The sequence below is a fragment of the Hyaena hyaena genome, unplaced genomic scaffold (genome assembly GCF_003009895.1).
Source record: "Hyaena hyaena isolate Hyena2069 unplaced genomic scaffold, ASM300989v1 scaffold_87, whole genome shotgun sequence".
NCBI classification, from domain to species: Eukaryota; Metazoa; Chordata; class Mammalia; order Carnivora; family Hyaenidae; genus Hyaena; species Hyaena hyaena.
In genome coordinates this window covers 828,869-853,362 of record NW_024080718.1, presented here as the reverse complement: position 1 = coordinate 853,362, position 24,494 = coordinate 828,869, and the positions used below count along the sequence as shown (strand labels likewise).

Genomic DNA, 24,494 nt, shown 5'->3' with positions numbered 1-24,494 from the left:
GCAGTGAGAGCAGGCGCGGGCCCAGGATGTTAATAAGATTAATTGCAGTTGCTATCCACACGAAAGAGAGTTTCATCTGGGCCTTCTATGACCTCACTTTTCAAACCCCCTGGTTCCCAGTCCGCAATACCCTATATGGCTGTACTTTCAAAACCCGGGTCGCGTGCCAATCGTCAAACAGCCACTCGTTTGTTTGGAGCCAGAAAACAAACTTGGAGGTGGACCAGTCTCCTGAGAGTGCCCCCGCCGAGCACCCAACCTCCAGGCATACCAGATTACACTCAAACTCCGAAATCCCAGTTTGACATGTTTTCAAAGGGAATCAATTAAGATGCTATTCATTTCTGAAAGGTGATACATTTTCACAACTGGTTTAACTTTCTCAAATTCGAGGTGAGCTAGGTAAGAGAGAAAGGAAAGATTATCACAGCCCTCCCAGCCGAGCACTTCATTTCCAGCTAACCAGCTGTGATAATTAGAAAAACAAAGGGGCCAGAGGTGAGTCACAGGCCTGCCTCGGGCCTACCTCTCCTCTCTCCGAGGTCTGGGTCAGAAAGGAAGCAGCAGAGGGTTCTCGGGTTCCACAGGAAGGCGTGTCCTCAAGGACAGTTTCCCTGATTATTAAGAGAACATTGGACTGTGATCCCTGTCCTTTTCAGCGGTGAGTTTTCTAATATTCTTTTTTGTTGTTGTTTATGTAAGTAATCTCTACACCCAACGTGGGGCTTGAACTCACGACCCTGAGATCAAAGGCTGCACACTTTTCTGATGGAGCCAGCTGAGTGCCCCTGTTTTCTAATATTCTATATTAGCTACACCACTGCCCTCATCAAGTACCTACAAAGTAAGTCCAGTGAGCATTAGGAAAATTAACTGGAAAAATAATATAAGCGATCACTGAGAAGCCAGGAGAGAAGACAGACACTATGTTGGCAAATGGCGACACAACATCCACCCTAAATTCTAGATTAAAACATCTCCCTGCCCAAGGCTCTCAGGGTCACCCAGCAGCCAGCCACCTCCTTTGGCTAAGAGCAAGTAAAACTGTGGCTCTGGAGCCCACTGTCCGCTAGGTCAGGTTAGCCCAGGGACACCAGAGGCTCTTATAAAGGTCAGATCTCCACATCCTTTGATTGGCGATGGTACCTTTGTGCCTTGGCTGTAAGGGGCGGGAGGTTGCGCAGAAAGGAAAGAAGTGGGCTCCTCTGGAGGTGGGCCAGACAGGAAGCGAGAAGGAATGCCGAAAACCACCAGGCCGGGCAGGTGGAGCCCATCTGGGACACCTAGCCTGGGCCGGCTCTAGGCTGCTCCAGCTCCACCCACAGCAATCTGAAAGTCAAGGGCAGAGGCTTACACACAAACAGGAGTCATCACCTAATTTGAACAGCAGACAGAGTGTCAAGAAAATAAGAAGTGCCTATAGGCCAGCACCCCAAGAATTACCTGAAGCAAGCTTATGTGAAAGATATCTGGTGTTCTTCCATGCCATTTATAATATGGAGTCTAAGTTGCCACCACATGAAAGATTTGAAAGCAACTTAAAGTCCTATGTTTTCAGGTAATGCAGAGTAAAAAAGTGTGGATGACGACAACTTATTGAGGTGGAGAATGTCCAGGAAGTCACATTTAACTCCTTCAGGTCTGAACCTGCAAATCCTCCATTCTTGCACCCTGCAGCCTTACTAACGCACTCGGCCAAACACACTTGTAAATGCACTCCACCCTCTTTCCAGGTCTCCTTCCCTATTCTCCACTCAAGGCGGCTCTTTTGATTAAGTCTGTTCATAGTCCTTAGAAGGCTTAGCTGAAGTACTACGTGCATGAGGACTCCCTCTTCTACACCACAGGTAATACATGAGGGACAAAGAAAGACACTCCACTGCTGCCCTCCATTCTCAGAAAGACACCTGTACACCCAGCCCCACCTTAGCAACCTTTCTTTTACAGGTGCAGCCCCGGGTGTTGGTTTATCTGAGGAATCACCTTCCACCTTCCTACCAGGGAGGGGAAAGTACTCTGTAGTAAGTAAAAGATGTCAGGGCAATTCAAATAAAAATCTGGTGGGTTATTACCTCAAAGCGATTCACGTGAGGAATTCGTAAAGACCCTCTTTTCTATAGAGATCCGCGCCTGCCCTGGTTGTAGATTAGGTGAGAGACACGAAAGTCACAGAAGTGTGTCGGGGACGCAAGGCTGGTCACAGAGGCATGGGGTGAGTTAGGGCACCCAAAGAATGACAAGAAGAGAGACCAGGGAGGCGGAACCCCGTGTAAGAATGCCCAGGGGCCTGTCGCTCGCTCGCTCGGGGCCCACCTCACTGAACCCAACCCCACCTACCGCCTTTCAGGCTTCTAGCAATCTCTGAAACAAACAGCTGAACTTTCCCTAAACTTAGAAGGTCAGGGAGGGAAGGTCTTCTCAATACACCTCCCCATTCTCCTGCTCCTTCCTTTCTGGCCACTCCTCCAACACAGAACAGCAGCATTAGCCCACCCAGATCCCCGGGAGGCGCTGAGAAGAGGAAGGTGACCAGCAGATGCCCTTAGTGAATCTTACACAACACTTCAGACACTGTGCCACCTTCTTCACAACCTGACTTAGAATTCTTAAGAATAAACCCCAAATTGGGTGCCACTACCAAGAGAGAGGGTTGGGGGGAGGGAGGAGAGGAGAGAATCCTAAGGAGCCTCCACACTGCTAGCACCCTCATGCAGGGCTCAAACTCCCAAACTGTGAGATCATAACCTGAGCTGAGATCAAGAATTAGATAGACACTTAACCAACTGAGCCACCCGGGGAACACCTGTTTAGTTGTTCTGATACAACTGTATTCAACTTGAATTTTGGAGGTGGGGGCGGGTACCAATACAACCCAGACATTTATCAGGGAATTAGCAATCTGGCCAGAACCACAGAGAATTAGTTTAAAACTTAAAAACTGTATTCCCAGCATTAAGGAAATAGCTAAATAATACTTTCAAAAATCTCAAGAGGGACCATACAAGAAGAGCGATTAACATGAAGTCTACAGAAGAGTTTTTAATGGGAGAATGAGGGGGGGAAAAATCAGAGACACTGCATCCGGTATGGCAAACTATGTGCCTGTTGGACAACAAGCCCAAAGTGGGAGTTGCTTATGCTAAGCCCAAGTCACCAAACTAAGATTTCATACCTAACTTACAATTTCAGCCTGCTCCCTCCCCACCCCGCAGTGGAACCTCAAACTAGTCAATTTGGAATTATTCAGGCAGCACTAATGAGGTCAGCAGCCTGACAGATCCCTGCGTCCCCTAAAGGAAGGTGACTTTACCACAATCTGCTTTTTGTTTTCATAACTTCCTCGTTACTGTCCCCTGTGCCCTGCGTGCCCCCAACCCCTGAAAACCTCTCAGTTTGTACAGCTCTTTGGAGCCCCTTTCTATCTGCCAGATGGGATGTTGCCCAATTCATGAATCATTGAACAAAATCAAAAAGATCTTATAAGATTTACTCTGTTGAACTTTGTTTTTGAACATGCCTCAAAGGCTGGAAAAAAAAATACCCCAAAATGTTAACGGTCCTTATGCCAGATTGGTAAGATTTGAGACGGTTTCTTCTTTTTGCAGAAAACTTTCACAAAATTTTCAAAAACTTCTCTGAAGTCTACATGACTGTTGGGGGAGGAGGGGGAGTGGAATCTAGTGAGGAAATAAAAGACTTTTACGTATTAAAAAAATTTTTTTAAATAGCCTTAAAAACAAAAGTAAACACAATGCAATTCAGCCCTTTATCAGCAAAAGTGGACACACTTTGATGTGCTGACTCCGCCTCAAGGGGCAAGCCACCTCCAGATAAACCCGGAGGTTGAGAACAGAGGCACCCAGTGGCAAGGCTATTATCCATTCTCCCCAATGTTGACAGCCAGCTGCATCGACACCAACCTAGGAAGTTGCTGGAGACAAACCAGATATCTCCTAGGTAAAAACCTGGCTTGTGGTCTGGGGAATAAAAAAGCCCCTCCAGCCATTCAAAAACAAAAACGAAAACCGACTATAGCCAAAAACTGTCAAAAAGAAAGATAGGTTTTTCACATCACTGTACCAAGTCGACAATTTAGAAATTAAAAGCTACCCTGCAAAAAATTGCCCCCGGGGAGATTGAGCTGCCAGTAATGGGGGGCAAAGGGGGACTCAGCATTTTCTATTGTCTTCATTGTGGAGGAGTGTTTGTGCTGGAGGCATAACCTGAAGGTTCACACGCCCTCTGGCTCTGTTTTCCTCCAGCCTTGCACAGGAAGCCAGAGGCCCGGAGGAAGTGCCCTCCCGCCCCACCTTTCCTGACCCGCTGGCTCCACCGCCCCCCAGCCTGGGCCCGGTTGGCTTAGCCTGCAGGGGCGCACGCAGGCAGGGAGCTCTGCCTGTAAAGTGTGAGCTGTTAACACACAAAAAGCAGAAAGCAGACTTGAAGCGGAAGGAGAGAAACTGAATGTAACCTAATGTATGGTGAGCGCCAGGGGCTAAGACAGATCACAGTTGTGATTCCTGCTGTGTGGATCACAGATGCGTGGACAGTTTCAGAGCAGGACTTCACTAACCTGCGGATCTGGACAGGAAGCAAGGAGCAGACGCGGAAAGAGGAGGTCAACACACAGGGTTCAACCCCGGATGTGCGCCTGCGTAGAGCCGCGTTCTTCTCCCTGCGTGTGGCAAATCCAGGACACAGGGAGACAGGACTCCATCACAGTCCACGTGTTCTAGATCAGGTCCCTTGCACAAAAATCCGAATGTTTCCCCTTCTCACCCTTTCACCTAGCCCACCAATCCCCCCCAACCAGGAACTGTTTAATAGTCCACTCGTGTTTAACAAAACAACTTTTTAAAAAGCCACTTAAAGAATGTCCTAGAAGAGAAATAAGAATATTTAATACTTGGGGCACCTGGGTGGCTCAGTCATTGGGCATACGACTTTGGCTCAGGTCATGATCTCACAGCTCATGGGTTTGAGCCCCGCGTCGGGCTCTGTGCTGACTGCCAGCTCAGAGCCTGGAGCCTGTTTCAGACTCTGTGTCTCCCTCTCTCTCTGACCCTCCCCTGTTCATGCTGTCTCTCTCTGTCTCTCAGAAATAAATAAAACATTAAAAAAAATTTTTTTTAAGAATATTTAAGACTTGAATGGCATTTGTTCCCCTGAGTTAAACAGGCCACACTTCAATTCCTGACTACAAAATCAATTCCAGGTGCGACACATGTTCTTCTCCCGTGTGTAGGACATGGTAAATTCTTTCCAATGTAACACTTTACTTACTTAGGAACAACTGTTTTCCTCCCCAAATATCAAAATTAAAATGCTCAATGTCCAGGACGCCTGGGTGGCTCAGTCAGTTGGGCACCTGACTTGATTTTGGCTCAGGCCATGATCTCAAGGTTTCCAGAGTTAGAGCCCTGTATAGGCTCTGAAGGCTGCTGGAGATTCTCCCTCTTTCTCTGCCCCTCCCCCACCTTTCCCTCGGCCTCTCAAAAATGAGTAAGTTTAAAAAAACTCAATTTCCAAGTCCCACCCTGAGAACCACCTTCCCATTACCAAGTTTCCTGAGGCTCTAGGCCAGGATTAAAAAGAAAAAAACACATGGATTTGCATTGCTGATTAGGAGGAAATGAGTACCAACCCAGGTTATTAAACATGGATTAGATCTACTGTAACCCTCCCAAGAGGCCTTGAGGTAGGAAGTTTAATCCCATTGTTCAGATGTGTAAACCAATGCAGAGGTCACAGAGGTAGAGCACATGAACATGAGGCCTGCCCAACTCCAAAATCCGTGCCCTTTCTATGCATTCCAAATGGCTTCTAGAGCCCTCGAGAAAAAGGTGTTGCCAACTAGCTGTGCGACTTTAAGAAAGGACATCACCTCTAGAATAGGTGTCATTTTCTTACCTCTTAAAGGAAAAGAAGGCCTCAGCTCCCCACCTGGGAGTCCGCCTCCTCAACGAGGAAGGAGAGAGGAGGCCTGCATGCACAGTCCTCTCCTTCTGTCCTCGCCTGAGAGCTAACATTCTGCTCTCACCCTGGGGGGCGGAGGGGGGCTATCCCCAGCGCAGCACTGGCGGTCACCCTTGGGAAGGCCACCTGCCCACAAGAATAGGCCACATTCTGCATATCGGCGTCCACTATGGTCAGCAATAAAGGTAAACTTTGGCCTCCAGTCTTCCTTCTCAACTATCGGATCCAGAACTCAGGCAGGGAAATGGGATCCAGATGGGTAGTCCTCCCTCCTTGAATATCCCAACATCTGTAAAATGAGAACATTTCTAAGAGAGAAATTCTACTCACCTAAAAGGGAAGCTAGGACCCCCTTCTTTTCAAGGAATTTGTAATACAAAGAACACACATTCCAAAACAACTGGAAAACATTTTCAGAAACTGACAAATGCCAACCGCTGACTAAGTAGACCTAACATTCACAAAGTCAATGTTTACCCAATGAGGCAGGTAAACCACATTTATTTTTTTTTAAACCACACTTTGTAAAAGCAGACAGTATTTTTAAAACATACACACACACACACCTTAGGAAGGTACAGTGCTATCTAGGGCTGAGGCAGAGGAAAGGCGGGCATGGAGATGTTCTCACGAGCCTCTCTGCTAGGCAATGGGCTTCTACCACCACACCCTGACCCTGCCCACACATCGGAGCCACTCCCAACCCAACTAGTTTATCTCCCCCCCTTTCTCTCCCGCTTCCGTAATTTTCATGTGAACAGATAGGTCTCTTTGTCAACACCACCAACAAATAACATTTCCTTTCCTTTCTGCTCAGTAAATGGACCAATTTTAACAGTGGACAAATATTTGTTAAGCACCTAAATATTAAGCAAATAGTTGTGTGAGGCACTGGGATAGGACAGCGAGCAGAGCACAGGTTCTGCCCTTCGGGACTGAGGTGGGACGTGGAAAGCTGTGCTACTAAGAATGACAGGTGATAGAGAAGAGAGCACAGGAGGGGCGCCTGAGTGGCTCAGTCTGTTGCTTAAGCATCCAACTCTTGATTTCGGCTCAGGTCCTGATCTCACAGTCCTAGGATTGAGCCATGCGTAGGGGTCCGTGCTGAATGTAGCCAGCTTGGGACTCATTCATTCATTCATTCATTCATTCATACATTCTCTCTCTCTTTCTGCCTCACTTCCCCCCACCTCATCAATCTCTCTTAAAAAAGAGAACACAGTAAACACCTTGGGAAGGCTTCCTGGAAGAGGTGAAACCTAAGCTTGGAACTCACCTAACTGTAAATTCTTCTATAAAATATAATAAAGTCATTCCTAGTTTGCTTCCCCCATCATACATGCTAGCCAGAGCTCGTAAAACTAGAGAGAGAAGCAGCTAGAGCACCTAATGGAAGGATTTAGAAAACCAGACTACATAGCTCAAATCAGCTAATTTTAGACAGAGAAAATACTTGTTATGCTAACGGCTATTTTTAGAAGGCTGTTTCAGTTAACCACTCTGAACGTCTCAGAAGACAGCAAAAATAAAGGAAGAAATTTCAAATTTATAAAGCAAGTAAATGGTCTTCCTTCCTTTGTGCTCCATCTCTTTCCTCCTAAACAGAAAATAAACAGCATTCTGTAACTAATGCCATTCCATGCCTAAACTCAGAGTATTTGCTTAGCACTTAGGGAAGAAAATTCACCACAGCTGTTATTTCACGTTGCATTTCTTGAGAAAAAAAGTATCAAACAATGTAAAAGACTGTGAGCTATAGGCAATAAATTAGCACAAAATGCTAAGTTTTCCTGCCCTACCCCCAATCGCCCAATGCGTCATAACCTGACAGCAACCCCAAGCCTACCCACCAGCCTCTTAAAACCTCTCTGACTAGCCCTGCCCAACAGCAAACCAGATTCCAAAGTTTGGGATGGGAAGTTACAGAAAGCTCGGCTTTCACTACACACAGTGGCACCTGCTTATTTTCTGCAAAAATACATGGATCTCGGAGATCTGGACTGGACCACCCAATGCCCTGCCACTCCCTTTTCGGGTCTGTTACAAACTCAGCCTAATTTTCTGAAAATACCCAAGAGGAACCAGACAGACAGACTGCCTCTCATTCTTGGATTCCTGCCAGTCAGTAAGTCTGCAAGGAAAAGAGAAACAGCTCACTTTGAAATGGCCACTGCTATTTCTTTCAAATGGTGGTGCTATCCATATGTTTCCCATTTGTTCAACAGAGATTAAGGAGTACCCAGCACTGAGCAAGGTGCATTGGGAAGTTTCAAAGATAGACGCTGCTCTTGAGGAGCTGAGGAAGCTGAGAAGCAGCAGGCGGAAGGCATGGTTGCTGGGGAACGGCTTCCCACCCAGCAAATACTATGCATGCTACTATGTGTCAGGCACTAGGGCAGACGTGGTCCCGGCCTCAGAGCATTTAATTCCAGCCCTCTGTAGGGGGTGAGCTTTACATATTTTTGCAGAACCATTTCTCCACTGCAGACACATTCTTAAGCATGAATCGCTGAAGAAGGCCATTCTCCTTCATAATCAAAAACACCTTCATCATACCCAAGAAAATCGATAAGAACTTCTCAATATCCATTTCATAGTAAGAGTTCCCCATCTGTTCCAGAAATATCTTTTACAGCCATTTTTCTCAAATCAAGGTACTCATATTGGTTTGTTAGGTCTCTTTGGTCTTATTTTAAGAAAAACTGTTAAGTCAACTTCTCTCCATATCCACTAAAATGTCACCAAATTAGCTAACATTCTAAAACTTGGAATTTTCCTTTCCAGATAACTAGAGAATTAGGTATATCAAAAGTTCTAAACTGCTAGGCCTAAGGACGGCCGATTGCTGATTCACCCCAAGTTCCCAGCTGCCTGGGGAACCCCAACATCAGGAATCCCGAAGAGGGAGAATGTGACACTCATCACGACCGTCCCAGGCCTGCCCAGAGCGTCTGGTGACCAAGCTGTCTGCTGTCATTTTCCAGCTTACTTCCTTCCCTGCAGAACAGAGATTAGAGGCTGGCTCTCATGCCTGTGGGAACTAATAGTCATCAGCGCTAAGCCAGTTAGTTCCCAGGTGGGCAGATCAATTAGAAGAAAACACAGTGAGAAACTTGCCGGGGAATTTTCAGGGACACCACGCAACTACACCCAACCTGCGGGGTTCTGTTCAACGGGTATCTGAAGCACCCAATACCGCGTGCACGAAGCATGGCTAGATGTCATAGTGGCAGAGCAGAGGCCTGGTTTCCGGCCTGCAAAACACGGAACTGCGTCCAAAAGAAATTTCTTGCTGCCAACTGTTATCAGCAACCTCCCGTGACTTTTTAACTCATGTTGTCTGGACCAACAAAAAGGGATCTTTTCACATTTTTCTTTCCTTACTAAATCTAAATCTCTTAATCTGCCTCTTGTCAGCAAAAAGATCATCATAGAAATCCATGCCCTCAGAGCGTCCCTGTTCCGAGCAACTGAGGTAACACACATGAAGCCCTGCACAATGTCAGGCCGTCTACGGGCATCGTCATCACCACCGCTACCATTAGCAGCATCTCTCTTTGTTAAGATTTTATTTTTCTAAGTAAGCTCTATACCCAACACAGGCTGGGACTCACTACCCCGAGATAGAGAGTCACACGCTCTACCGACTGAGCCAGCCAGGTGCCCCCACTTAGCAGAATTATTAAAGCCAGGGTTTCATAGCAACATCAGATTAAAATTGAACATTAAAGGGGCATCTGGGTGGCTCAGTCAGTTGAACGTCCAACTGTTGACTTCGGCTCAGGTCATGATCCCAGGGTCATGGGATTGAGCCCCGTGTTGGGCTCCATGTAGAGTGAGGAGCCTGCTTAAGATTCACTTGCTCTCTCCCATTGTCTCTCGCCCCGATCTCTCTCTCTCTCTCTCAAAAAAAATAAATAAATAAAATCTAACATTAAAAATTATTGTTTATCAACTGGGCAATTTGAGGGCTTTCAAAGTCAACATCAGGAATGGACAAACTTCCTCACAAAAGCCAAATCAACCAGGTTTAATTTTAACATCCACCCTGTGTCTGATACTTACACCTATATTAATCCATTAAATCAATTAATCACAACCACTGTTTGCGATCATTACATTTACCTCACATGTGAGAACACAGAGACAGACTAAGACTGCTCTTGAATTTTATACAATGGTTAAAGAGGTTGACATCCGGATCCATACTGAACTTTCCACTGTACTTCATTGCTTTTCTAATTTTAGAGGATACTTTAGCTCAGAAAATACCATAACCAACAGAGAACACTGTATCTTTTCATTCTGGGCCTCCAATTATTTTTAGGGAGAGGGGATTCTTCTAATATTTTTTTTAAGTTTATTTATTTTGTGATAGTGAGACAGAGATCATGGGGGAGCCGGGGGCGGTGCAGAAAGCAAGAGGGAGAGAGAGAATCCCAAGGAGGTTCTGTGCGGTCATCACAGAGCCTGACACAGGGCTGGAACTTACAAATCATGATCGTGACCTGAACCAAGATCAAGAGTCAGACGCTTAACCAAGTGAGCCACCCAGGTGCCCCTATAATATTTTCAGTGTACATTCATTTACTATTAAAACTGACCTGATGACCACTACTAAACTGGGGAGGACATGATGTATAGAGAACTGAAAGAATTAGCAGTGGGCTTCAGTAAAGTTTAACTTTTTAATACTAGTAATAGAAATCCTTATTTCTTAAACTAAAAAAGCATCACTGAAACAATGAGAAATTGAAGGTATACCATCACACAGAATAAGCTCACATCCCTGAATGGAATTCTGTTACTCTCCAAAACTAGTATTCAGTCACTCAATAAGATATAGCTCAAGTTTAGGAAAAGTGCTGTTCTGGTCTTTCCATCAGTCAGCATGCACCACACCTTTACTAGTCTTCTATCCTCATCCCTTTAACAAAGTACATTTTTAGAAACTTAACTATGCTTTGAGAATGTGCTTCTTCTTCCTTTTGCCTATTGATTCAATAGATAGTAACACACGGCCTCTGTTACATACAGTAACCATGGCTTCTGCCTTAAAAAATCTGTTCCTCAAAGTGGCCGCAGGAGCTGAAAGGGAAAAAAAAAAACTGAGAGAAGTTACCAGCGTGGGAAGTCAGGAGGAGGAGGGTCCACATTATATCTGTGCTCCAAATGTAACACTTACGTAATTACTGCTTCTAGCGCCGGGCACTTTTTCCAAGAAAGTGGCCTCGCTGGTTTCTATTTAAAACTTTTGAGTTTTATAACAGGGGACAATAGTTAAACAGTGTTAACATATAATAGCTAAAATTTATTGAATGCTTGACACTTTCTAAGCACTTTCCAGGATAGATGCAAACACCACACATACACACACCTAGCAAACCCTGCGCTCCTGGAGCCTGCGCTCCCAGCCAGGCAGGATCCGAACCCACCACTTCCTCCGGACAGCACCATGCCAGGGGCAGCAAGCAAGTTCCACCTCAACAGAGGGCCAAGTTCTTGCCTCCAACTGCAGTATAAAGACCCATTACACATGGAAACAACACGCAACTACATTACAGGTTAAATAACTCAGTATTTCCTCCTTTCCCCTAACACCCATGCTTTTACTCTTTTCTCCTTAGGATCTATCACTGCTTAATATATCATACATTTCAGGCATTTATCTTGTTTATTACTGCTTTCTGAGCTTCCTGTAGACAGGGTATTTTTTCTCTGTTTTGGGGTCCAGTACCCAGAGCAAAGCCTCGCATATAGGTGATGCTCAATAAACATTGCTGAATGAAAAAAACAGGTTTTGGTGGGCATAACATCAATGGAGGGAACGCTTTCTGAGAGCCTGCTATGCATCACATCAATCATATACTATTACCTAAGAAACATTATTACCCTTACACATGAGAAAACTGAGTTGAGCTGGTCTGTCACGGCTACAGTTCCACTGCACAGTGGAGCCAGAATCTGAACCCAATGCCTGTATAGCTCTTTCCCTGTACAGATTACCCCGGACTTAGCAAACCCCGAGAATACACATTCACAAGCACAGGGTTGCTGCAGTATGTTCTGTTGACTTTAATGGGGTTTTTTGTTTGTTTTTAAGATCTTTTAAGTAAGCACTACCCTCAAATGGGGCTCAAAAACTCACAACCCGGAGATCAAGAGTCCCATGTTCCAGTGACAGGGGCAAATGCAAAATAAAGCTGAGGCCAGGGGACTGCCTCCCAAATCCTCCACATTCGAGACCAGAAAGGAGGCAGGGAAAGCACAGTGGTGTGCCCTGCTGAGCCCTCACAAAGGCATCCCCCAAAGCAGAAGGCGTGGCTAGGCTGGATAAAAGCAAACCATCAGGGAAGAAGCTTGCTGGAAATACAACCAACAGTTATCCTGAAATGGACTGCCTGAAAGGAAGAGATTTTCCAGAAACTTCTCCATTTTTTTCCTAACTTCCAAGTATTGTGCATTGAGCCTGTATTATCTTAGTCACCACGGAAAACATATTTTAAAGAAGTTTCCCTGCATTTAAAAGAGAAAATAAATGACAGTATCATCGCCTATTTAAAAAAAGAAATGATTTGTGACCTACTCTTTAAAGGTCAAGTAATCAGGTCAATGACCAAGTAGTAAACTTTACTTATGAAATATGAAGTTGTATTTGTCCCTAACAGTACCTAGCTGGGTTTAGGCAACAGTTTCCTTATAATACAAGCCAACATAAACTCAGTATTCATACCCTTAAACCCAGTGAGATAGCTCTTAACAATTTCCTTTTAAATGCCTACTACAACAGCTTCTAAATGTAAGTGGTGAATGATAACGGAATCAACAAGTGGAAAGAAGTATTGCTTTTAGTGTAATTATTTTCCATTGTCCCTTTTCTAGGGGGAAAAAACAGGATTTGTTTACAGAAGCATTATTAGTAATTCTTAGCACTTTTTCTTTTCTTTTCTTTTTTTAAAGTTTCTTTATTTTGAGAGAGAAAGCAAGCGTGATGGCAGAGGGGAAGAGACAGACGGACAGAGAATCTCAAGCAGGCTCCACAGAGCCCCACACAGAGCTCAATCTCATGACCATGAGATCATGACCTGAGCCCAAGTCGACGCCTCACCAACTGATCCACCCATGCACCCTAGCATTGATTTTTCTATACTTCCTTTCAAAATTTGCTCTGAATAAGTGCTTTTCCATATGGAAACATGACAGGGAAATAAAGACTGATTTACTTATGAAAGACCCAAACAATCAAATCAAAATAAAGTACTCCACAAAAACTGATGCCTCCCTGATCCTGAAGTGAACTTCAAGTGGGCGAAGGACACGGCCTGGGAGTTCAGCACAAGAGCTAGGGACCCAGTTTTTCTAAGCTTCTCCAGTTTGCTTGGACTTCTTCATTACTAAGAGAATGACCACAGTTGGGACTTCACTTAAGAGGAACTCATCTTATCAGGAAATTACTTCGTATTTCAAACTGTTCCAAAAATATCACATCCTTGCCTCACTTCACCTCCCTCCCTCCTCTCTCACCCCCTCCTCCCCAGTAAAGAATTTATTTAACAGATGAAGACCGCTGCTGAGAATGAGCTCTCCCTAAAAACATTAACAGCATATAAAAGGTGTTTTGAAACTAGACTGCCCAAGCTCATGATTGCTGACCCATCAGACTTTCATGCTTCCCTTCCACAGTTTGTTCTTAGCAAATTAATTTTCAATGAATTATGTGTTGCTTCCGTGCTACAGACAGAAGGTCTGCATCCTCCTGATATTTGTATGTTGACAGTATGAGATGTTATGAGGAGGTGGCATTCTGGGACTTGCTTGGGTTCCTGAGGGATTTGTGCCCTCAGAAGAGACACTCCGGAGAGTTCCGCCATCCCCGTCACCACTATGTGAGGACACAGCAAAATACTGCCATGAAGCAGGAAGCAGGCCCTCACCAGACCCCAATCTGCATGGCCCTGGTCTTGGCCTTCTAAGGCACTAGAACTGTTGAGACACAATTTCCTGTGGTTTGTATGCCCCCCAGTCTACGGTATTTTGTTACAGGACACGCTGTAAACGTGTTTTGTCTCACATCTGTATTCTTGTGTCCTCCACTGACTAGCCCATCGGGTTCCTTAAGGATCTAGCCGTGGGTCTGCCTTGTGTTGCCCCAAGAAACGGGAGCCAGCAGGTAAGTCGGCCTCAGCCTCAGCCTCCTGGTGGCTCCTCACGAAAAGCGTTCGGCTCCTCTGGCACCATGAGGATATCTTTTTTCCATGATGAGTTTTCAGGCTATAAACAGGTCTTCTTCTACAGACACGGTCTTTTTTAAGAGTGCATCTGTGGGCATCGAATTTCAGCTACATACTGATTTGACTACTTTAAACTAGATTCCAGACATTTCACTGCCACCAACTCCCCCAAATACTACCTAAATAGTGCCACCCACACTTACTACCACAGAGGAGCACTACACAACATGACACTATTTAAAAAGCAAGTGCGTCTCTCCCAACCTCCCTCAGGATGATCAATGCCTTGGGGTGCACTTTTATCTTTCTGCAGGGCAGAGCTCAATTTCTGGGGCACAGGAGATGGTCCAGGAATGACAGGTGGAAGGATCAGAAGGAAGGAAGGTACAGCAGGTGGAGACCACGCTGAGCATCTGGTTCGTCCCTCACACATACTTGGGACAGCAGCAAAAGCTAAAGCTCGCGGAAGCAGTGCCCGGTCTGGTAGAGAATCCAGACACCGCATCCCACCCTCTTTTCTTCTAAAGTGATTTTACTCTTAATTAATTTGTGTGGGTGTGTGCATGGTTAGATATACATAACATAGATTTTAACATTTTAGGGGCACCTGGCTGGCTCGGTCAGTAGAACATGGGACTCCTGATCTGGAGGTTGTAAGTTTGAGTCCCATGCTGAATGTAGAGATTACTTAAAAGTAAGTCTTAGGGACGCCTGGGCGGCTCAGTGAGTTAAGCCTCAGACTCTTGGTTTCCGCTCTGGTCATGATCTCACGGTACAGGAGTTCGAGCCCCGCATCAGGCTCTGTGCTGACAGCATGAAACTTGCGATTCTCTCTCTCCATCTCTCTGCCCCTCCCCTGCTCTCACACACACACACACACACACACACACACACACACACACACACACTCAAAATAAACATTTAAAAAAGACAAATGAAAAAGAAATACTTTATTAAATAAAAAGAATTTAACATTTTACCCATTTTTTAAATTTTAGGTAAGCTCTCCACCCAATGTGGCACTTGAACTCATGACCCCAAGATCAAGAGTCGCATGCTCTACTGACTGAGCTAGGCAGGCACCCCACATTTTGCCCATTTAAAAAAATTTTTTTGATGTTTTTATTTTATTATTGAGACAGAAACAGAGCATGTGGGGGGGGGGGGCAGAGAGAGGGGAAGACATGGAACCCGAAACAGGCTCCATGCTCTGAGCTGTCAGCACAGAGCACGACGCAGGGCTTGAACCCACGAACTGTGAAATCATGACCTGAGCCGAAGTCGGATGCTTAACCAACTGAGCCACCCAGGCACCCCTTACCCATTTTTCTTGAGTAAGCTCCACACCCAACGTGGGGCTCAAACCGACCCTGAGATCAAGAGTCACACACTCTAGGGGCGTCTGGGTGGCTTAGTCGGTTAAGCGTCTGACTTTCGCTTAGGTCATGATCTCACGGTTCGTGGGTTCGAGCCCCGCGTCGGGCTCTGTGCTGACTGACAGCTCAGAGCCTGGAACCTATTTCAGAGTCTGCGTCTCCCTCTCTCTCTCTGACCCTCCCCTGCTCACGCTGTCTCTCTCTCTCTCCTAGAAATAAATAAAAATATTAAAAAAAAAAAAAAGTCACACACTACTAGGCCAGCCAGACGCCCCTCATTTTACTCATTTTTAAGTGTACAGTTCAGTGGCATTAAGCACAGTTTCACAGCATAGTTCTGCAGCCATTACCAACATCCATCTCCAGGCTGGTTCGGCTTCCCTAACTGGAAGTCTGTATCTGTTACACCTCCCATTTTCTTCTCCCCCAGCCTCTGACAACCCCACCACTCTACTTTCTCTCTATAAATCTCACTATGTTAGGTAGCTCTTGTTAAGTGGAATCCTGTACTATTTGTCTTTTTGGAGACCTTCATTCACATTATAGCATGAGCCAGAATTTTCCTTAGACAACCACTTTGTTGACAGCCTGGAATGGTCTGTAAATTAAGGGCCCAATATCAGGAAGTCCCAGATTTTCCATCAGGCAGACAGCCCCCGTTTCTCTGGTCACTTTTTGCTCGCGTGAGCCTTGAGCCTGATTTTTCTTATCTCGGCGCTTACAGACACAGGCTTGTGTAAACAACTTTCACTGCACAAATTCAGGGCCACTCAGCATTTCCCCACCACCAGAAGATAAGAGTGTTTTAAGGTTCTTTATCTTTCATTTCAACTACTTAGGAGACCTGGAAAATGGAATGAGGGAAGCAGGAAATCACAAGCAATTTTGGGGATCTTCTCTGCCCTAAAAATGTATTAATAATATCTCTTTTTTAAAGTTATTTAGCTATAATTCACATAACCATAAAACTCACCCATGTGAATGAAGCATGCAAGTCAGCGGCTTTAGTATACTCACAATGTATATATACAACCATCCCCAAGATCTACATTTACAACATTTGCAGCCCCAGGAAGAAACCTTGTCCCCATTAGTACTTGGACCCCACTCCTTTCCACTATGCCATCTCAAAGTTAATATCTAGTTAACAGTCTTATATTCCAGGGGCACCTGGCTGGCTCAGTGGAGTGTGGGACCCTCCATCTCAGGGTTGTGGGCTCAGGCCCCACGTTGGATGTAGAAACTACTTTAAAATCTTTTTTTTTTTTTTAAGTCTTACATTCCTTCTATATCTCACAAAGCACTTAGCAAGTACTTAAAAGTCCAGTACATACCTGTTTGCCACCATCAGATGTGTGTATATACATATGCCACAAATCACCTCCAAAATAATTCTGTCTAGGGGCGCCTGGGTGGCTCAGTCGGTTAAGCGTCTGACTTCAGCTCAGGTCATGATCTCACAGTTTGTGGGTTCGAGCCCCAAGTCGGGCTCTGCGCTGACAGCTAGCTCAGAGCCTGGAGCCTATTTCAGACTCTGTATCTCCCTCTCTCTCTGACCCTCCGCTGCTCACGCTGCCTCTCTCTCTCTCAGAAATAAATAAAACATTTTAAAAAATAATCTGTCTAGTAAACATTACATTCCGAAATTTTATAACTAGGCATATCCCAAGACCTCCTCCTCTGACAATCTGAGATTCCAGTTAAAAATAGAAAAATCTGGGGGGTGCCTGGGTAGCTCAGTCAGTTAAGTGTCTGACTTCAGCTCCAGTCATGATCTCACAGTTTATGGGTTCAAGCCCCGCGTCAAGTTCTGTGCTGTCAGCTCAGAGCCTGGAGCCTACTTTGGATGCTGTGTCTCTCTCTCCCTCTGCCCCCCTCTAACTCACGTGCACATGTGCGCACACTCTCTCAAAATTAAAAAAAAAAATTTAAATTTTTTTAAAAATAAAGTTTTTAAGCTAGATGTATATTCCTAAATATATACATTTTTGTTTGTTTTCTACAATTAAATAATTTTAGAAGACATAACAACAGCGAAAACAAGTATTTCAGGAATGGACTCTTCTCCGTAACATCTAGGACTCTCTTCTCAGTCCCCTGTCTCACAACCACCACAGGAAACTAGATCTGTCCCCCTGTTCCATAAAGATTCCTGCCTCATTCCCTCCAAAAACAATGCATACAGGCCACTGAATGATACTTCATTTGGTAATGTGCATTTTTTTAAATTTTGATACAGGATTCTCTTAAATGAAGAAGCAATATATCAAGAAATGGGACATTGCAGGGTATCTGGGAGGCTCAGTTGTTAAGCATCTGACTTCAACTCAGGTCACAATCTCATGGTTCCTGAGTTTGCACCCCGCTTTGGGGGAGCATGAGCCCTGCTTTGAGTGAGCTTGTGCCCTGCTTCGGGTTAACACACACACACACACACACACACACACACACACATTTTCTCTCTCTCCTCCCTCCCCCTGCCTTTCACTCACCTGCACCCTCTCTCTCTCTCTCAAAAACACACAAAACACACACACACACACACACACACACATTTTCTCTCTCTCTCTCCTCCCTCCCCCTGCCTTTCACTCACCTGCACCCTCTCTCTCTCTCTCTCAAAAAAGAAAAAAAAAGAAGAAGAAGAAAGGAGACATCACAAGCTTTTCTTTTATTTTTTTTTAAGGTAAATTACTTAACCACAGAAAGCTAAATACTAAATAAAACACCTGTGAGCCCTGTGTATATTTGAAACCTTCTACAGATTTATACCAATGTTGCTTAGAAGGAAGCGTGTGCTGTGTCCACAAACCAGTTTGTTAAACAGGGAGCTCATTCCAGATCTGTAGGTCCTCCTTGCGCAGGGGCCATCCCAATCCTCTCTGCATCATTCCAAGTTTAGGCTTACGTTCTGAAGTGAGCATGTCCACACACCATTTTTGAAGGAAAGATCTCCCCTTGCTCTCACTTCACTCTGGCGTGGATTTCTACTGGGATGGAGATTGGTGGTGTCAGTTCTTAAGAGTAAGTCATGGCATATTAAGTAGTTTTGTTTTCTGAATAGCATCCATGGAAGTTAATGCAAAAACAAAGGTACACATGACTGAAATCATTTGCTTGGAAAGGAGAAAAGGGAACCTTGGTGAATTCGTTTCAGATGGGAGACAGAGTTTTAATTAAAAATTAGACTAGTGGTGGGGCGCCTGGGTGGCTCAGTCAGTTAAGTGTCCAATTCTTAATTTCAGCTTAGGTCATGATCTCAGGGTTCATGGGTTCAACCCCTGCATCGGGCTCTGCGCGGACAGTGCACAGCCTGCCTAGGATTCTCTCTCTCCCTCTTTTTGCCCCTCCCCGATTCGTGTGCACACTCTCTCTCTCAAAATAAATAAAACTTGTTTAAAAAAAAAAATTAGACTGGTGGCCAGATGATTATTCCCAGGTAGAAAATACTCCTCCTAGTGCTACTCAAGTGATTTTAGTGGAAGTTAGAATTGAGAGAACAGGGGGGAAACGGGTGATCTGACACTGGAGCGATAATATCCTTCTCCAACATGAATTTGCTCTTGGTCCAGAGGAGCTCCACTAACAACTGCCCTCTACCAGCCTGGTGGTCTTGGAGGGTGAACCTGACTTAGGGTCCATGGTCATCATCCTCAGGCATCACTCCACAGACATGCTTCTGGCTAGTTACTGAAGACACCGAGACTTTAAAGAGAATTTGGGGCCCCTGGGTGACTCAGTTGGTTAGGCATCCAACTCTTTGATTTTGGCTCAGGTCATGATCTCATGGTCATGGGGTGGAGCCCGGCATTGGGCTCTGCGCTGGGATTCTCTCCCCCCACCTCTGCCCCTCCCCCATGGGTGCTGTGCACTCTCTCTCAAAACAAAAAGTCTGAGCACCTGCCATGAAGCAAGCACTGTGCTACAGCATACCCTGCAAGACAGAGAAAGTTTAAACACAGTACTTTTAACAAAGTGACAGATCTGGTTGTACAAAGCAAAAAAAACGATAGGTCATCTATTCAGAAAATTATATTATTCAAGAAACCTTAAGATTACAATGTTTATTCTGCCATTAGAACCTCAGCTCTCTAATTTGTAGCTATAATACCACACCTCCTTCATCCCTATTCAAAAAGGAGATTGCGGACACTGAAAAGCATGATACTCTAATGTCTAACCGCCAACTAGTCTGTTGTAAATCTCAAGTTACTGCCTTAGCACTTTCAATAATTCAAGATAAAATAAGAATGTTTGGGGGTGCCTGGCTGACTCAGTCAGTACTATGTGCAAGCCCAAGTCATAGAGTTTACAGGACTCAAAGTAAATACTCAGAGCAGGGACTTTCCAAGGAGTGTGATTTACTGTAAGCAAATACCTGTAAGAATCAATAGGAAACCTCCCAAACAGCAAATCACTTTGGGGCAAGTTTAGTGCAACGGCTTCTACTGGGGTAAAGGAAGAGGCAAGACTCCCTAGTAAACACCTCCTGGGGTGCAAGGGCAACTTTATTTTAGCCACAGAGGACAACTCATCAGCCAAGGACCGATTAAATATTTGAATTTGAGCTTCTCTGCCAGCTCAGCACAGAGCTCATTATGGGAGTCGTGAGGTAAGGACACAGCGAGGCGCTGCTCAGCCTGGCTCGGAGGCTCCGCTTCCTCTTCTCCTTGGAGAGGATCAAATTTGCTCATCTCACTGGCCACATGACAGCTGGGGGGGGTGGGCCAGATCAAAGTTAGCATCCAGGGGCTCAAAAAACAGGAGGAATCCACGATGAACTTAAGGTACATATAAGGCCTACGATTGTGATCCCTCCACGCCCCCTCAAAGACAGGAGTATATTACTATCTACGTAACAAGAGAAGCATAAATGGTCCTGCTCTACTTCATGCTCATCAATAAACGCCTGATTTGGGGGATGTCTTATTTGAAGAGCAATAGTGGAAAGAGCACCCATTTAAAGATGACGGCAACAAAAACTCTGAAAACTGCACAGGAGGAGGAAGCGCTGGGGAGGCTCGGCATGGGAAAAGGAAACAGGGGAGGCTGGAAAGCCACCATTATAACCATGAGGGGTATCACACGCACGGTGGACTGGCCTTGAGCTCCTTGCCAAGCCCACTCTGTGAAAGCTACACAAGGAGATTGTCTGGCTTATTTTTTTACCAAAAAGCTTTTCTAGTCTTCCAAAAACGGCTGCCTGGGAAATTGGCAAGCTCTCTGTTCTGGAAGTGTTTCAGCAGGGACACTATGACCACTTTGGAAACCAGACCTTTGGGGACACATTTAAGACTGGTCTCTTGCCCAGCCAGGTATTAAAATTTCTGTCTCCGGACTCTTCTGGGATTTGAGTGTGCCCTAGAGGAGAGCTCAAGACCCATTTTCCTTACTGATTCTAACCAGCACCATGGGGAGGGAAAGTACATTAGAATAAATAAAGGCATTTTTTAAAATCCAAGGAGCAGGGCGCCTGGGTGGCTTAGCCGGTTACGCATCCAAGTCATAATTTCAGGTCACGGTCTCCTGGTTTGTGAGCTTGGGCCCCACATTAGGCAGATCCTCTCTCTCCTCTCTCTGCCCCTCCCCAGCTCTCTCTCTCTCTCTCAAAATAAACAAACATTAAAAACAAAAACCCAAGTGACTGCTGTGAGCCCAGAACAACAATCAAAGCCTCCCAGGTAGGCCCAGTCATGCATTTTCCAAGAGTCTGATGAGCGAATCTGACAAGCGTCCTGGGTGAAGCGCACCACCCTAGAGCTCCGGCAAGGCGCCTCAGTCCACTCCCACAGCTACATCCAGTTTTGTGTTCATCTTCCCCAGCCCAGATCTCCTGCCTGACCTGCAGGGCTACACGGCCGGCATCCTACTGCCATGCCAAATACCCACAGCCCAGTGAATCTTTCCCAAGGGGGAAATACCTCAAGGTGGCAGGGCCAGATGTTCAGGAAACTGCCTCTGACCACTCCAGGTTCGGGGGCCATATGTCTGCCTGCCATACATCTCACGCACGCATCAAACACAGACACCTGCTGGGAATACAGATTCCATCCCCTGGCCCAGCCTCTAGGTCCCATCTGCCTGAGGTCCAGCCACTTTCCCAAGTACAGGTCTCATTCCTTCTACACAAAGCCCAGTCCCAGGACAGCCACAGCACATCATCGGGACTTTTCCTCTGCACTTTCTGGTCATGGTCAGCCATATGCATCTCCTACCTTGGGTTCCTCATACAGGACTCTTGAAACTGGGCTGACTTCCCATGTACTGCTTAATACTGCTAAAAGGACCTAAAAACCATGTGAATAAAGCAAATATGGGTTGCATTTTTTTAAGTCATTTGTTGAGAGCGAAAGAGAGAACGGGCAGGGGAGTGGCAGAGAAAGGGAGAGAAAGAATCCTAAGCAGGCTCCACACTCAGTGCAGAGCTCGATGTGAGGCTCCATGCTACAATCCTGAGATCCCGACCTGAGCCAAAATTAAGAGTCAGCCGCTTAACCCACTGAGCCACCCAGGTGCCCCGGATTTCATTCATTGTTTTGTTTTGTTTTGTTTTTTAAGTTTTATTTATTTCTAGGAGAGAGAGAGAGACACAGCGTGAGCAGGGGAGGGCCAGAGAGAGAGGGAGTCACAGACTGAAACAGGCTCCAGGCTCCGAGCTGGCAGTCAGCACAGAGCCCGACGCGGGGCTCGAACCCACGAACCGTGAGATCATGACCTAAGCGAAAGTCGGACGCTTAACCGACTAAGCCACCCGACGCTTAACCGACTAAGCCACCCAGGCGCCCCGGATTTCATTCATTGTTGATGAATGATAAATCACACGTGGATGAATCATAGGACACTGCATTGGGCAAAAGCTGTCAGCTACAGAGAGTATATACACCACATGTCATTTATATGAAGCACAGAGCCTGCTTTAGATCTTCTGTCCCCTCTCCTCCTGGCCCTCCCTCACTTGCATTCTCTCTCTTAAAAAATAAAGAAATAATTTTTTTTAAAAGAGTATAGTCGTTCTGGCTGAGAGGTGAAAATATTACTAATTACGAATGGACACAAAGTGCTTGCTTCAACAGCACATATACTGGGGGGGGGGGGGAAGGAACGGACACAAAAGAACTTTCTGGGGTACTAGAAGCATACTCTATTTTGAGCTGGAAAGAGGTAGTTGGGAGGGGGGAGAGGGGAGAGAAATTGAGGGGAAGAGACACTCATTAAGCTGTACAATTAAGATTTATACATTTTACTTTATACTAGTTACACCTTAATTTTCCAAATTCAAATATTTACAGAAATAAAGATGAAGATCCTGCGTCTGAAGATAAACCAACATTCCATTCTTAACCTCAGGAACAAAATATTTTGTTTTGGGGAGGGGTTTTATTTTGGTAAAAGATGACAGAAGGCTAGTAGTAAAAGTTTTACTTAATATAACATATAGCTAAAGAACACAAAAACTTTCAAAATGACAATAGTTTTTAAAATTATTTTAATGTTTCATTTCTGAGAGAGAGACAGAGGGAGAGGGAGAGAGATAGTGCGTGTGCAGGGGAGGGGCAGGGAGAGAGAGGGAGGCAGAGTATCTGAGGCAGGCCCCAGGCTCTGAGCTAGCTGTCAGCACAGAGCCCAACGTGGAGCTCAAACCCACAGACTGCAAGATCATGACCTGAGCTGAAGTTGGACGCTTAACCGACTGAGCCACCCAGGCGCCCCTGATTTTTTTAAATGTTTAGTTTTGAAAGAGAGAGACAGACAGAGACAGAGCTCAAGCAAGGGAGGGGCAGAGAGACAGGGAGACACAGAATCCAAAGCAGGCTCCATCCAGGCTGAGTGGTCAGCACAGAGCCAAATGCAGGGTTCGAACTCACAAACTGTGAGATTATTACCTGAGCCAAAGAGGGATGCCTAACCGACGGAGCCACCCTGGAGACCCATCAAAATGACAGTATTTTTTAAGAAAGGATAAATTCAGGGGCGCCAGGCTGGCTCAGCTCTGGGTAGGTATCCAACTCTTGATTTTGGCTCAGGTCACGATTTCACAGTTCATGAAGATCAAGCCCCACGTAGGGCTCCACACTCAGTGCAAAACCTGCTTATAAATCTCTCTCTCTCTCCTCTCTGTCCCTCTGCCTGCTCACATGCTAGTTCTCTCTCTCTTTCTCTCAAAATAAACATTTAAAATAAATTTGTTAACGTTGCTTCATTTTTGAGAGGCAGAGATCGCACAAGTGGGGGAGGGGCAGAGAGAGAGGGAGACAGAGAATGTGAAGCAGGCGCCAGGCACACAGCCTGACCTGGGGCTCGAACCCACAAACCGTGAGATCAATACCTGACCCTAAGTCAGACGCTTAACTGACTGAGCCACCAAGGTGCCCCAATAAACATTTTTTAAAAAGGATAAATTCATCTGTAATATACTGTCCTGTAAATGGTGGGTAATATTACCTATCTCAACGGGGTTGCTGATAGTTAACTGAGGAGATAACACAATAAAGCACTTAACACAGTAGCTATTCATCAACAGGGCACATACTCCTCACCACCGGTTTGCCAGAATTACCTGCCCATCTCCTTCAGTCCCTTTCAGCCCGTCCCTCAAAACTTCAGCAGGCATTCGGTTTGGGTAAAATAAACTCGGAAGGTCTCTCCAAACATGCTACCCTTCCACAGTCTCCACCTGACTCGACAAGAAAATACAAAGCTGCCGAGGCTGTGCTTCTGATGCCAGGGTCCATACAAACCTCGGGGCACACCGAGGTGTCCTGGAGGTCGGGCAAATATGGCACGGATCCGTGAAGCGGCCTCACGTAAAGCTGAGAAGCAAGCGGAGGTGTTTTCCAGCAGACAGTCAGGCGCACGCTGGCGTCTCAGCCCGGAGCCGGCCCTCGCCCCTGCCCGCCCTCGCCCCTGCCCG

General features: G+C 45.7%; 1 protein-coding gene and 1 non-coding gene across 2 annotated transcripts in view; both read right to left on the bottom strand.

Annotated features, from left to right (window-relative positions):
* RASSF3 (Ras association domain family member 3) overlaps positions 1-24,494 on the bottom strand; it is a 75,625-nt gene that overhangs the window by 20,691 nt on the left and 30,440 nt on the right. The gene's annotated exons all lie outside the window — the stretch shown is intronic.
* LOC120233190 lies at positions 18,403-18,506 on the bottom strand. The gene has a single exon (XR_005528744.1). It is a non-coding gene; the product is annotated as a U6 spliceosomal RNA (small nuclear RNA).